Source organism: Vicia villosa, linkage group LG1 (genome assembly GCF_029867415.1).
Source record: "Vicia villosa cultivar HV-30 ecotype Madison, WI linkage group LG1, Vvil1.0, whole genome shotgun sequence".
Lineage (NCBI taxonomy): Eukaryota > Viridiplantae > Streptophyta > Magnoliopsida > Fabales > Fabaceae > Vicia > Vicia villosa.
The window spans coordinates 54,750,646-54,764,837 of record NC_081180.1 but is presented as its reverse complement, the minus strand read 5'-3'; positions in this window follow the sequence as shown (position 1 = coordinate 54,764,837).

Sequence of the window (14,192 nt, the reverse complement as noted above, 5' to 3'; positions counted from 1 at the left end):
TAAACTTCAAAGTTAACATCGGTATTCCCTAAAGTAGTTGTTGGTTGGGCATATGATTTTAGGGCTATTCTGCAAAATGGTTTTAATAGAAACTGACATTAAATATATTATTTTATAGTAAAACAAAATTTTATCATCTTACTTCGTTACATTTCAAACATCAAATTTCGTATAGGTATGTTAAGATTAAATATAGGTAATATTATAACATAAAGTTAGCAGGTGAAAATTTGACGATAAATCCCACCATTGGAAGATCTCATCCCATCCCATTGTAATTAGTGGATCTGTATAACTTCCATTCCACTCAACAATCCATTCATGTAAACCGTCATAGATCTCCTACTGAATATTGAGTTCATTTCATGTTGATATACTAAATAGGGATAAAACTCTATATTAGGCTATTGAAATTACCCACTAAGTGGTGAAATAACTCAATTCAATGATGTTAAACTAAGTTAAATTAAATAAAAATAAACTTAAAGTTTCTTCGGAAATAACTTACTACATTCTTAACGGGAACAATGTTAAAAGCACAAATCTTCTTTCCCCTGCAAATATTTGACTTAGTTCGATATCCATAACTCTCACTGTATGAAGGTGAATGACGTAACTCAAATGTTATGAATTATGTGGGTGAATAGATAAGATGTTGCGGTTGTGTCTTATGATAAGATGGCATGTGAAGTCATATAAATAGTAGTTCTTTAGATAGTTTGAACTTATAGTTGGATATAATAAATGAAGAATAAGCATTGATGTCACGTAATAGAGGGGCCACTTGTTGAAATATAAGACACGTGTAGTTTCAACATTATGTTGTGTACATCCAAAAATAAATATAGTACAAGTTGGTAGAATATGTAGATTAAATGAAACATAACAATAATTTGAGGTATATTAAAGCTTAAACTGAAAGAAAACATTGTAAGTAGCTCTGATGCACTATAAAGCAAATACTTAGTACTGACACACTACATTACTACACAAAGAAGCACTTATGATTTATTACAAAGTTAACAACAAATTAAAATAGACTCCATTATGAGTGGTTAGAAATTGTATCTATTTTTTTTCTATTTTGACTTGTTTGTTCATTTTGGTGGATGAAAGTTCTCTGTTGCATATGTCTTGGAGTGTCGTTGACTCGAACCATATGGAGCAATCCTTTTTGCAGAGGCTGTTAGTGTCACGATAATAGAGTGTTGGCTTCATCTACACTTTCTTTAATATAAGAATAAAATATTATATATATGATTATATCAGATAATAAAATGGGTGACAATCAATTATAATCTATAATAATAAAGAAGAATGTGAAAGGTCAATGTATAATAAGGAAGTGCAAGTATGTTAAACATACTTGAAATAATTGAGATGTGACATTAAGGAATGGGGTTAGAGTCTTCTTTATATCCAATTTAGGTTGAAATTATTTTAGTACTATCCATCACGGAACATTGCCACCACAGAAGCATTTTGCCAATATGGTTTTCATTTAACTCTGAATACCATTGTCTTTTTCAACAAATTATCTAGCTTCAATAGAGATTCAAGGGGGGTCATTAACTCAAACCTATTTACAAAAAACACGTTAAATTAGTTAATTATCTCTCTGGTAAAGTTAAGTATAAATCACATTAACAGAGAGTCGCCTCAATCATTGTCATGCGAAGTTGAGCTGCAGACAATCCCAACAGTTGGGTACTTTTGCGATCCAAAAAACAAATATTGCATGCGAATCAAAGTGGATAACATCAATTGCAATTTTATACCTACGATAAAAATGTAGTCATCGAGTTTCGACAAACAAACCAAAAATTGGAAGGATTAATAAATTAGGTACATGAATACGAGTATGACCTATAAATTTCAACTTCATTATTATACCCTTCAGAGCTTATAAAAGGAGCAAAATGTTCCTTAGCAACCTTTGGGCATTGATGGCAGACCTGATAATACTAACCATATTGGGATTCTTTTAGATGATCAGTTGTTATTGTAACACATAAAGTTTTTTGGAAGTTAACACTTATTCAAGTAAAATATTAAAAATTAATATAGAGATTCATGAAAAAAATAATAAATAAGTTACAGAATTATTACATTAGTAAGTTTTATGATTTGAGACAGGGGAAGTGCAATAGTCTTGGAAGCAAACTTGTCGTACTCATTTAGTTGTGAACTTCCAGAGTTTTTTAGCATATGCTTGAATGTTGACTATAAACTTGACTTGAGTTTTCAACCATTACTTCACGTGGTATCCTAAAGAATTAAAGAAAATTGGAATTAAAATGAAGTTAAAAGAATGGGTTAAAATTAACGATAATAGTAAGTATTAGTACCTGAATCAAAATTCTTCTATCACATTCAACTCTTAATTGATGTGCAAGACAATTACATGAAGACAACTAAATAAATGCAAGGAACAAATCTGGCATAAGTGGAGAACTACCATCTGGTTTCACTTTTGCATAACGCATCAAGATAACTGTTGGTGAAGAATCCTTTCTTTGTTGGTTGAAATTAATAAATTTCACAGCAAATCCCTTCCACAGTATACAATTCAAAGTATTGTCCCTAGGTATAAATATTTGAGGGCATACAAAATAGTATGGAATGGAAAAAGTTATTTATTAAACATGTACCCGAAATCCCTCAAAACCAAGTTGACATGTTTCTTCTTACTTCTAGAAATGCTTTTTGTGTATCCGATCTCATCAGCCAAACCAATGACATCTAATGATCAAGTGTAACGTATTAAAAAAAACAAGTAAAAATCATGAACATGTAAGAAAATGTCAAAAATAAAATCGAAACAAAAACCATACCTTGCTTTAGATGAAGAAAACATAATACATTGGATCGATTCAAAAACATGGATATATTTCAAAACTTCCATCATCACAAAAACATTAAAACAATATATAATAGGTTGGATCAACATAAAAGGTTACCTCTTTATAAATGAAAATCATCTCAAAATGTTCATTTGAGTTAACACGATAGTCCATTTATGGTGAACTTCACAAGAACCCTTCACGGTTCTTTACGATCGTTAATGTCTTTAATGGCCTTAAAAAGTGTTGCCATGTTGCAGAAACTACAATGAAACAACCAAAAAAAATGAAGAAGTACATTGATGAAAACAAAAAAGAAAAGCTCTGGTGAATGAGGTGTGAGCCGAAAAGAAAAAAAAAAATGTATTTTACTTGCCATGAGGAAGAAATGTTTGGAAGAAATGTATGAAGGAGCTTTGGAATATGAAGTGAGAGAGACCAAAAATTTGGAAAGTGAAAGAAGACAATATGAGAAAGGATGATAAAAATGTCAACTACATTGAAGCATGGGGAATCGAAAAATATGGAAAGATTTCAAAGGTAGCAGAAGAGATTAAAAAAAGAAGAGGAAAAGATGGAAGAGAGAAGAAAGAAGAAAGAAGAAAGAAGAAGAAGAAGAGAAAGAGGAAGAGAGAGATGATGTTGGGAAGAGAGAAATGTCACAAACTTCCATATTTTGGGGTATGGAAAAATTTGAAATTCAAAAAGTTATTGATTGGATTTGGAATAAACCAGAAAAAGACATTATTTGCCCCAAAAATATTAATTTAGACTAAAATAATTAAATGGAATTATGGTGAATTCAAGAACAACAAATTTTCTTATATTATAGATTAAGATATAATATTATTTATTGAGATTATTATTTATTTAAATAATATATAATTATATGTTTAAAGGAAAATAGAAGGCTTAATACTTAATTTGGTCCTCTACCTTTACACTAGGGTCCAATTTGGTCCTTTACCTTTTAAATTAAAAGTTTCAAAGTGGTCCCAGACGTTACCAAAAAGTATGCACGTTGGTCTTTATCGTTAAAATGCTTCAAACGGTGTTAACATTTGATGACATGGCACATGAGATGGAACAATCACTGTTCATCATCTCTATTATAATTTGGGTTCTTACTGCAATTTTCAAAAAATCCCAAATCCTCTAACCTAAAATCCTGTAACCCAATCTTGTTACAAATTGACTACAAAATTGCACAAGAAAGCATGAGTTCTGGGCGCATTTCATCCTCAACATCCAGAAATGTGATTGATTCGCAAGTTTACACAGGGTTTGCGAAGCTTCTATGCGCGTGTGGAGACGAAGCAATACTGCGTAGGGCGAAAACCGTTAACAACTATGGAAAGCTATTCTGGGGATGCAAGCATTTTAAGGTACTACGAGTTCTATTATTGTTCTGAAGTGTCTTTTTTTCTGTAACCATAACCATCGTTCCCAATATCTTCATAGGGGCATTCCAGTTCTGGGTGTGGTTTTTTCGAATGGTTCCATGACGAATGTAGAGATGAGAAGGAAGACACATTGATGAAGCATGAATGGAAGATTCAGGTGCTGAGCCAAGAGATGGATGCTGTCAGGAAAGAGACAGAAGATTTGAAGTTGAAAACATTGGAATTGGGGGAGCTAATTAAGAAGACAAAGAAATGGAAGAGCATTTGGAATTGTTTTGTCTGTTTCATGTTTTTAGTTCTTGTAATTAAGATGGTCTAGTTATGTGTTCTAATGTATTTTGGAACTGTTTTGTCTTGAATTGTTTTGAGACATGTAGTTTGCAAGATGTGTTGCTTGTAAACATAGTATCTTGCTAGAAATAATTGTAATGTTATTAGTGTTTTGAAATGTATTTTGAGACAGTATTTTGAGACATGTATTTTGCAATATGTTATTAGACTCAAGTCATTTGCAAGATGTTTATGAGGTACTCAAAACAGAAGTACCAGGAAATATGTTCATTAGAACATGACATTAAAACTATCCAAAATATGTGCATCTAAAAGATGTTCAAAACAGAACAACCCAAAATATATTAGAACACAATATGTTAGAACATGACATTTAAACAACCCAAAATAGGTGCATCTCAAATATTTTCAAAATAGAACAACCCAAAATATGTTCAAAGTATACTAGACAGAACCAAAATATACTAGTCAAACATTACATTAATTCAACCCAAAATATAGTTAACAGACCCTAACAAACTAAATGCCCTTCTTAGTATTGTTTCTTTTTGTAGGAGTGGTCCTCCTAGTGGTAGGACCAACTGCATTTTGAGATGCACTAAGCCTTGTTGTTGGACCCACATGTGCTGGTTTCCTAAATGGTATCTTGTGTGGCCTAGCTGTTGGCATCTTTTTATGAGTCCCTAGTGTAGGTGGTGCCCTTGAAGCTTGGATTGGTTGAGATCCTTGTGTCATTGAAGTTTGTCTTGATTGAGATCCTTGTGTTGGCTGAGATCCTTGTGTCCTTGAAGCTTGTCTTGGTTGAGACCCTTGTGTTGGTTGTGATCCTTGTGTCCTTGAAGCTTGTCTTGGTTGAGACCCTTGTGTTGGTTGTGATGTTTGTGGTGGTTGAGTCATCTTGCAGGTGGATTTGTTATGCCCAATTTGCCTACACCTTGTGCACCTCATTGCCATACCTGTCTTCCTCATTTTTCTATCTGTCCCATCAATTTCACCAGCCTCACGATTCCTCCTCTTCTTAGGCCTTCCAGGCATTTTCTTGTACTTTGGTGGCTGGACATCTGGGAACTCTGTTCTGACCCATAAATTTGTTCCATTTACTGGATAAATTATAGGATCATAAACAGACATATACCTAGCCTTTTTATAAATGTCAGAAATGAAGTCTTCAATATGTAAACCTCTGCTCTTCAATGCAGCAATAGCATGCACACAAGGAAGCCCTGTTAGTTGCCACTTTCTACACATGCAGTTGTATTCCTTTAGGTTGACAGAAAAAATGTCACCTGGGTTCTCAATGTGCCTAACCTCATAAATGTATTCAGCTGACTGTTGCACCCCAAAATTTGCCCACATATTTATTTCTAACTGGCTTAAACTTCGCATTCATATGCATCTCTTCATTAGGGCATTAACATAACTCATGCATCATTAACATCTAAAAACATGGGATCATGGATCATGGAATAAATTGAGGTCTTGCGTAAATGTTGGTACAAGGTTATTTATTTCTTCGAAGAGCGTGTCTTGCACTTGACCAGATGATGTTAATGGCTCATTCATTTGAAGATTACTTAATCAGATGGAATTCTTGGCCTGGGGTTTATTTCTCTAGGCACCTGGTGATCTCTAGGGTTTCCACGCTTGGAATACCTGGTTACCCAGTTTGTTTGAGTTTGAGGCCTAGATTCATTTAAGCGGGTTCTTCTACTACAAGCATCGCTTCATGGTATCTACTATTAATAGTTTGGTTTGATTCATTCGGAAGATTGAATGCAAATTGGAGAAAGTGAAAGTTTACACCTACATTTAAAAGAGAAAGAAACTTCGTGGGAACTTCAAGATTAATTTGAAAGAGAAGATTGCTTTAAATGGTTGGAGACTTGTCATTTGACTTCAAAGGATTACAGGGTGATCATGTACCATGCCCAATTACAACTTTATCTGATTCACTACAGGATGTTCATTACGCAAAACCATCAAAAACAAACCAAAACCATTGCACTATTCAATTGCTTCACATTCCAACAAATCCATTACATGCATACTAGTGAATTCAAAAGAGAAAAGGATTTTGAAAGATGTATCATTTGAATCTAAAATGCCCATACAAAGCCTTTTACATTACAAATATTCAAAAGTCTTTACAAATTTACATATCCAAAGTTCATTTCCCTATCCATACTTCCATTCAAATATTCATTACAAATGCATCACAAAAAACAGAGTCCATTACATCATTTCAACTACATTTCAAATATCTCTACAAAACTACACAAAAAGAAGGTCCTAAAAGGCTTCAGCATGTATCTTCAAAGCTTCTTCAACATTTCTTCATGCCAACTAGCCATATAGCCCTGCATTCAACAAAACCAGTTTCAAATCAATTCCCTGCACACATAAACAATCCTGCACACAAAAGAAACCTGCCATGATTCACCATCAGTCCACACAACAGAAACCTACAGCATTCATATAAGTCCATAACAATTTTCAAGTCAGCAGCTCAATATTAACCACATTAGACCTGTATCAGAAGATAATAAAGAATTACCATTTGAAGCTAACAAAATGTCTGCAGCAAGCCGAATTGTCCCGCACAAAAATCCACGTCGAACAGTCCCTGCATTCAATCTAACAATTCAGTCCAAACATGACCCTTTTCAACCACTTTTCCTAACCCTTAACTTCTAACTACCTAAATACCAACCTTCAACTACCAAACTAACTTTAACAGAATTCAATTCACTTCTAACTAACTTTAACAGCCTTCAACCAATCCATAACAGCAACTTCTAACTATAACTAACTTCCCTAACCACCTTTCCATAACTGTCCTAACAAACTTCTAACTTGTAACAAAAAACCTAACTAACTTCAACAACCAGCCTAACTGAATTGTAACTAACATTTAACAGAAAAAAAAAAACAGATTGAGAACTAACCTGCAATTATCCCTCTCCCTTCAGTCTTCATCACCTCTATATAACAGCTTCCTCATCATTCTTCTGGATTCTCCCTTCACATTCTTCACTCATCATCATTCAGCTCCTTCACCATCACACCATTCATCCACCATTTTCACTCTTCAAACTTCATCTTCCACCTCCTTCAATCTCTCTGAATTCTCTCTGCTTCATCATCACACAAACCTTAAGCCATTCTTCTTCACCTATGAACAATCAAACACCACTCCTCACCTTTATCATCTCCATTCAATCGCCAGAAAAGGAAAACCAGAAAAACTTTATTCTTTCTCCATGGAATTCATGATTCAATTCTCCTTCAGTTCCGTCCTCTTCCAATCCTGAACCATCACCTCTTCATAGCCCTCCATCGATTGTTCATCTCGAATCCTGCAAGAAATTCACAAACTCTGCATCATAAAGAACAAAATACAATAGCAAGAAGAGAAGAAAGAAGAGATCGAGTTTAAAGGCTAAGGAGACGTTCATACCTGGAATTTTCTCTGGTATTCAATTGCGTTTATTTCGCCAATGTCTCAAGTGGAATCTCCTTTCTCTGGTATTCTGTGACTCCATCTTCGGTCTTCGTTCCGAGTAATCTTCCTTATCCTTTCTCGCATTTGTTGTTCGACTGTTGTAAGCGATTCGCGGTTATTTTGTTGGATCGGAGAGATAAGAGACGAGAAGAGAGATAATGTGCGAATAACTGAAATAGAGAGAGGGTTTGAAACTCGAGAGGTGAGAGCGTTTTAGCTCGCGGCAGTGGAATCGGACGGAGTATTTCGCCGGAGGAGGTTATCTACGCCGTCGCGCTTCTGAGTCTGAAGGAGGGAGATGAAGTTTGCGTTTGGAAGCCAATGCGTCGTAACCAGGTGAACCCTAAGGCTATGTTTGGGAGTTTGGAGGGGAGGGGAGGGGAAGGCTTCCAAAAATGAAATTTTTAAAAAATATAGAAAAATATTTGACATTTTTTGAGAAAATGATTTTGTTTAGAATGATAAAAGAGTCATTATCATTACTAAATTTTTAATTTTTAGAATACTATAACAACCTAAAATATATTTGGAAAATTTATATAAGCCCTTCAAAACCCTTCAAAACCCTCCTTCAATACAATTTTTGAGTTCCCCATTTTATGGGGTCTTTGGTGTTATGAATAAACTCAAACCCTCCAAAACCCTCCTACCCAAAATCTTTTTATCCTTTTCACTCAATTCTTCCTATTTTTCAAAGCCCTCCCCTCCCTTCCCCTCCAAACTCCCAAACATAGCCTAAATCTTTCTTTTCTATTCCTTTTTAACTTATTTTTATTTTAAACTTTAGGTTAATTGAATATAGGAAATTAATTAGGTTCAGTTTATAAAGTTGAATGTGATTAATTAGGTTTCAATTTGATATTAATTAGAATTAATGGTATAAAGTTTGACTAAAACTGATTCCACAAAATTCACTAGAGTAAAACAATAATCATTGGATCAGATCATGGGCCATACGAATTTACTTCGTGCACCTCCCCTAAGGCCCATTACCACTCTTTTTGGCTGAAAGCCTTTCTAACAAAAATGCCACTCTGGACTTCTCTCCCTGGGCCTAGCGCCTTACTGACCTCACCATCATTTTCAACTTACACCCCCTGACTCCAAGAAATTTTGTTGATTTTAGTTTTTTTCCATTTAGTTTTTTTTCTAAATTTTTTAGGTGATAAAACATGATAAAAAAGAGTAAATAATTACCATTTTGTTAGATTTTTAGAATTTTGTTAACAATAAAACTCATAAAAATGTTAGTTTTAGGATTAATAGATGTTAGTATAATTAGGCTTGAACTGAATTCCATTAACACTTAAAAACCCATAAAATAGTAGTATTTTTTAGTTTAATTTTGCACTAATGACTGAATTGCTTTTGTACTATTTCCATGTTATTCTTGTGTAATGGTCATGTGATTTTTTTACTTGTTTTTGGCCACATTTTTGGCCTACTTTGTTAATATCATTTTAATGCTCCTTTTAGAATATATCCCATTAGTATGTTAACATAACAATTAGATTAGAGAATAGGTTAGTTCCCCTTTATTCATTCTTTTCTTTTTCAACTTTAAAACATTAATAAATAAAGAGGCGAATCACATTAATAAAGTGATAGAGAAATGAGTGGGATTAATTCCCTAATCTGTTTCTCAATCACTTAGTGGCATAGAAATGAGTGGGATTCATTCCCTAATCTGTTTCTCGATCACTACTTAATGGGAGAGAAATGAGTGGGATTCATTCCCTAATCTGTTTCTCAAACATTAATTAATGGGAGAGAAATGAGTGGGATATTCATTCCCTAATCTGTTTCTTGAACATTATATAATGGGATAGAAGTGAGTGGGATTCATTCCCTAATCTGCTTCTCGATCATTATACATTTTTATGTGATTCTAATCGCAAAGTAAATTCCCTTAAAAAACACTCAACCAAAAACATTTAAAACACCTAATAAAGGCTCAAATTAAAACAAAGTGACGAAATGGTGCGAAACCTTGTATTGGGTTTTGTTCATCATGTAGTTACATAAAAAACACAAACCCAAGTTCACTCTTTTGCCTTGTTAGGCGCCTAAGAACAAGTTAAGTCCTTTCCAAAACTAGGCGTATAAGTCTCCAAAGGTCGAGCATCGTGGATTGTGACCTTAACCTCTGTTCAACTAAAAAATACAAAACAAATGGAAACTATGGAGCCGAACTACGGTCGCTCTGATTCCTGTTAAGGGATACGTAGGCATTGGGTCGCGGGGCCTAAGCGAGCACACTTGTAAATAATTCCTTCTTTTCCCTGTATTTCTTTTGCATGCATTCGCATTTAGTTTTAGACATATATACACCCTATAGATAGAAACAAACATAGGTGGATACCATCGAGTACGATGGGCGTGAGGGGTGCTAGCACCTTCCCCTTGCGTAACTGACTCCCGTGCCTAGATTCTCTGGTCGAAAGACCTTGTTCTTATTCGAGTTAGGTTTCTGATATTCCTTTCCCTTATGGGATAAATATATTAGTGGCGACTCTGATCCATTTTTCGCGGTAGCGACACTGACATCCTATGTACACAAAATACAACAGAAAATGAATAACAGAACAATACAACAGAATATACATAATTAGAATTAGATTTCAATGAATTTTGTAACCTTGTGCTAAGCCATTCAGTAGACATCAGTGGTACATTGAATTCTCTAGAACAAGTGTGTGTATCAACAAGTTTTCTAATTTGCCAAGTCTCCTCATTAGGCAACTTCCCACAATAAGCCTCCCATTTGCAGCCTTCTTTACATTCAACCTTCACTCTCAGCTTGTCATTTTTTACAAACTTAAGAGCTCTACCAGTTTGAACAGAATAGGTTCTAATAGCTTCTTTAAAATCATTTTTTGAGTTAAAAAAAATTCCCAATTCCCATTTATATTGAGACATGTCTTTTAATAACTTGAAAGTATGATACTTTTTCTTTCTTATGTTACCACTATCCTCACAATCAGACTCCTTAGAAACACTATCACACCCACTATCTAATTCCTCACTATCATTGTTCAACTCTTTGTCATCACCACCATTAACTCCTTCCATAGGCTTCTTATTTTTGCTTGTTGATCCTTCCATAAGATTGGCAAGATCCTCATCAGAATAATCCATACTAGCATCAGAGTCACTAAAATCAACCTCCATAGCACTATCACAATTATATGTCTCATCCTCACTATCATCAGAGTCATCCTCACTAGCATTCACACTTGCATTATCTGCTTCAGTCTCCTCATTATTCAACAATTCCTCACTTGCAATCATAACCTCATCAATCAGATTGTTCAGGACTTCTTCATTTGCATTTAGGACCTCAACACCCTCATTGTCCATGTTTCCTTGACCTGCACTCACCCCTCCATCAGCCTCACCCTCACCCTCATTGTCCATGTTTCCTTGACCTGCACTCACCCCTCCCCCACCCTCACCATCACCCTCATTGTCCATGTTTCCTTGACCTGCATTCACCCCTCCCCCACCCTCACCCTCATTAAGTACTTCATTAACAATATCCTGAATTGTATCATAGTTTTCTGTATCAACCCCATTCAAAGGTTCTTCAACAGTGGCTTCTTCAACAACATTAGGACTATCAACAAATTCTGGTTGGGATAAGGGGTGTTCTATGTAAATATCCACTTTAAGATGTACCCTAAAGAGGCCAGCTATATCCAAGGCACCCTTATCATCTATGAGAAGCCTCATCCCAAATGTTGGGTCATTGTGGTATATGCTACAAACTCCACTATAACCAAACTCTTTCAAAAGACCCAACAATTCAAAGTAAGACCACCTATCAGCATCTACTACTAGTTTATCACACATGCCCCCCTCATAAACCGTTTTTTCTGAGTCCAGAAAGCTACCACTATGGTGCACATTAAAGGTCAAAATTTCATCCATTTCAACCTAATAGATGAAAATACGTAGTTTTAGCTTGATTTCTAACAAAACTTAAACCAGAAAATCCAGTAAAACAGGAAAAATGAAAAAGGGGAAAAAAACCCTAATTTTCATACGATACATAAACCCTAACCTATAAACAAGAAGAAGAGATTGAAGAAATAAGAAATCTGACCTTCGTATATTACTTCCCAATGTGATGATAAGTCGTCTTCTTCGTCTTCGCACACTCCTCTTCGTCTTCGCACAAGTCTTCGTCTTCGACACTTCTCTTCAGAAAACTTCTAACCTTGCTGAACGAAAAATGGAACATGGATATTGAGGGTACCCTATTTGCTAGTGAAAATGACAGGTCATCAATATTATTACCCTACCCATGACACCTAGCAGCCACGTTGGAATATATTTAACATTCCAAACGATAAAGACCAACGTGCATACTTTTTGGTAACGTCTGGGACCACTTTGAAACTTTTAAAAGGTAAAGGACCAAATTGGACCCTAGTGTAAAGGTAGAGGACCAAATTGAGTATTAAGCCAAAATAGAATTATCGAGGGTGCTGGGAGTAAGAGATGGTGTTAACGAGATTAAGGTAAAATAAATAGAAAAAAGTGAAGAGTTAAAGGGGTTTGTGTTCGCTACAATAAAGTGGCAAGCAAAAGTAAGTATTTTTGTTTGATCATCTCCACAGGGATTAGTGTGAGGGAAAGAATGACGTTCAATAGTCTCCATGTTTTTGAGCTTGGTTTTGAATGGTTTAAAAGCATAAAGTGCGTAAAGTAAAACATATGAACGAGTAAATAATGCATTCTTTAGAGATGATACCGTTTGTCGGGATTGGATTTCATCCACCCATTAAATACTTAAATCTATCAATCAATTGTACACAACTTAAAACACTTGTCAATATCATCATGTATCACACACAATAGTGGTCATGTCTAACACAAAGTTGAGAGAACAACCATATTGTCTAATTGATGATGTCTCATGAGACTAAACAATGCAGAAGTATTAAGAAATGATACACACAATGAATATTAGATCTAAGTCTATTTATAGAGCTTAGAACCTATTAGATGTTCATCTTAAATTCCGATCTGAAGAGTATGAGTCTATAGCAACTAAAATCCAAACATAAAGCAAACTAACAAGGATAATGTTGTACCCCAACTTTTGACCTTGAGATCCCACATCATTTTGAGAAGAGTGTGATCATCATCATCATTATCAATATTATCATTATTCATGCATCATTTTCTAACCAAAGATATACAAAAAGATTTGTGTTTGCTTGTTGCTTGTTTCTCAAGGTAGGTGGTTGATTAGGAGACTCAGGTAAATTAGGCTTTTATGGATCACCAAGAGGCTCAAACATTCTCATGTGCTCAAGTGATTCCCCTCATCAAAATCCAAGTCCAAGTGTGGCTCAATTCAAAGTCAACAACTTTTAATTTCATCTGGTCCATAATTAGGGTTTTGACCTAATTCATCTAGGAAAGTTTACTTGTAATCAAGACATGACTCCATAGCTCAAATCATGATTCAAGGATATCCTATACCTCATTATAATCAACTCACATCACTCATTTGGTTAGGAGATCCATATTCAGTTGATAATTAAAAGAATACAATTCATTTGGAAAAAATCAACTATTCAATATCACCTTTGACTTTAAAGGAATTTGGTCAACCATGGACTTTTGAAGATCAAAATCATGAATATATGTTTATTGGAGTCATTTGATCAATAAAAATCAAGAAAATCAATCAATAATAAAAAAGTCACCAATTAGGGTATTGACTTTTTCATGAAGAAATGCATGATTTTTACTCAACTTTGAAGGGCCATAATTTTCTCATTCCTTGGCCAAATTTTTTGTTTCAAAGCTCATATTGAAGTAAAAGTCAAGATCTACAACTTTGTAAGAGTGTACAAATTCTCAAAAGATGAATGGCTTTTAAGTTATGGAGCTTGGAAGTTAGTTACTTTTTCAAAAACACTTAGAAAAATTCTCAAAGTGTTTTTTTAACCAAGTTCTCTTCTAACTTTATGGGCATTTTACACCAAGATGCAAGTTGACTTTGAGGAAACACCAAACATGAAATTTATAGAGAATGTTTGGGGCTTTCCAAAAATTACTAGAACACCTCCATATCATTTGTGATCTAGGAGTTTCGAAGGCTTGAAGTTGGGCTCCCATTCTTGAATTTCAAGCCAT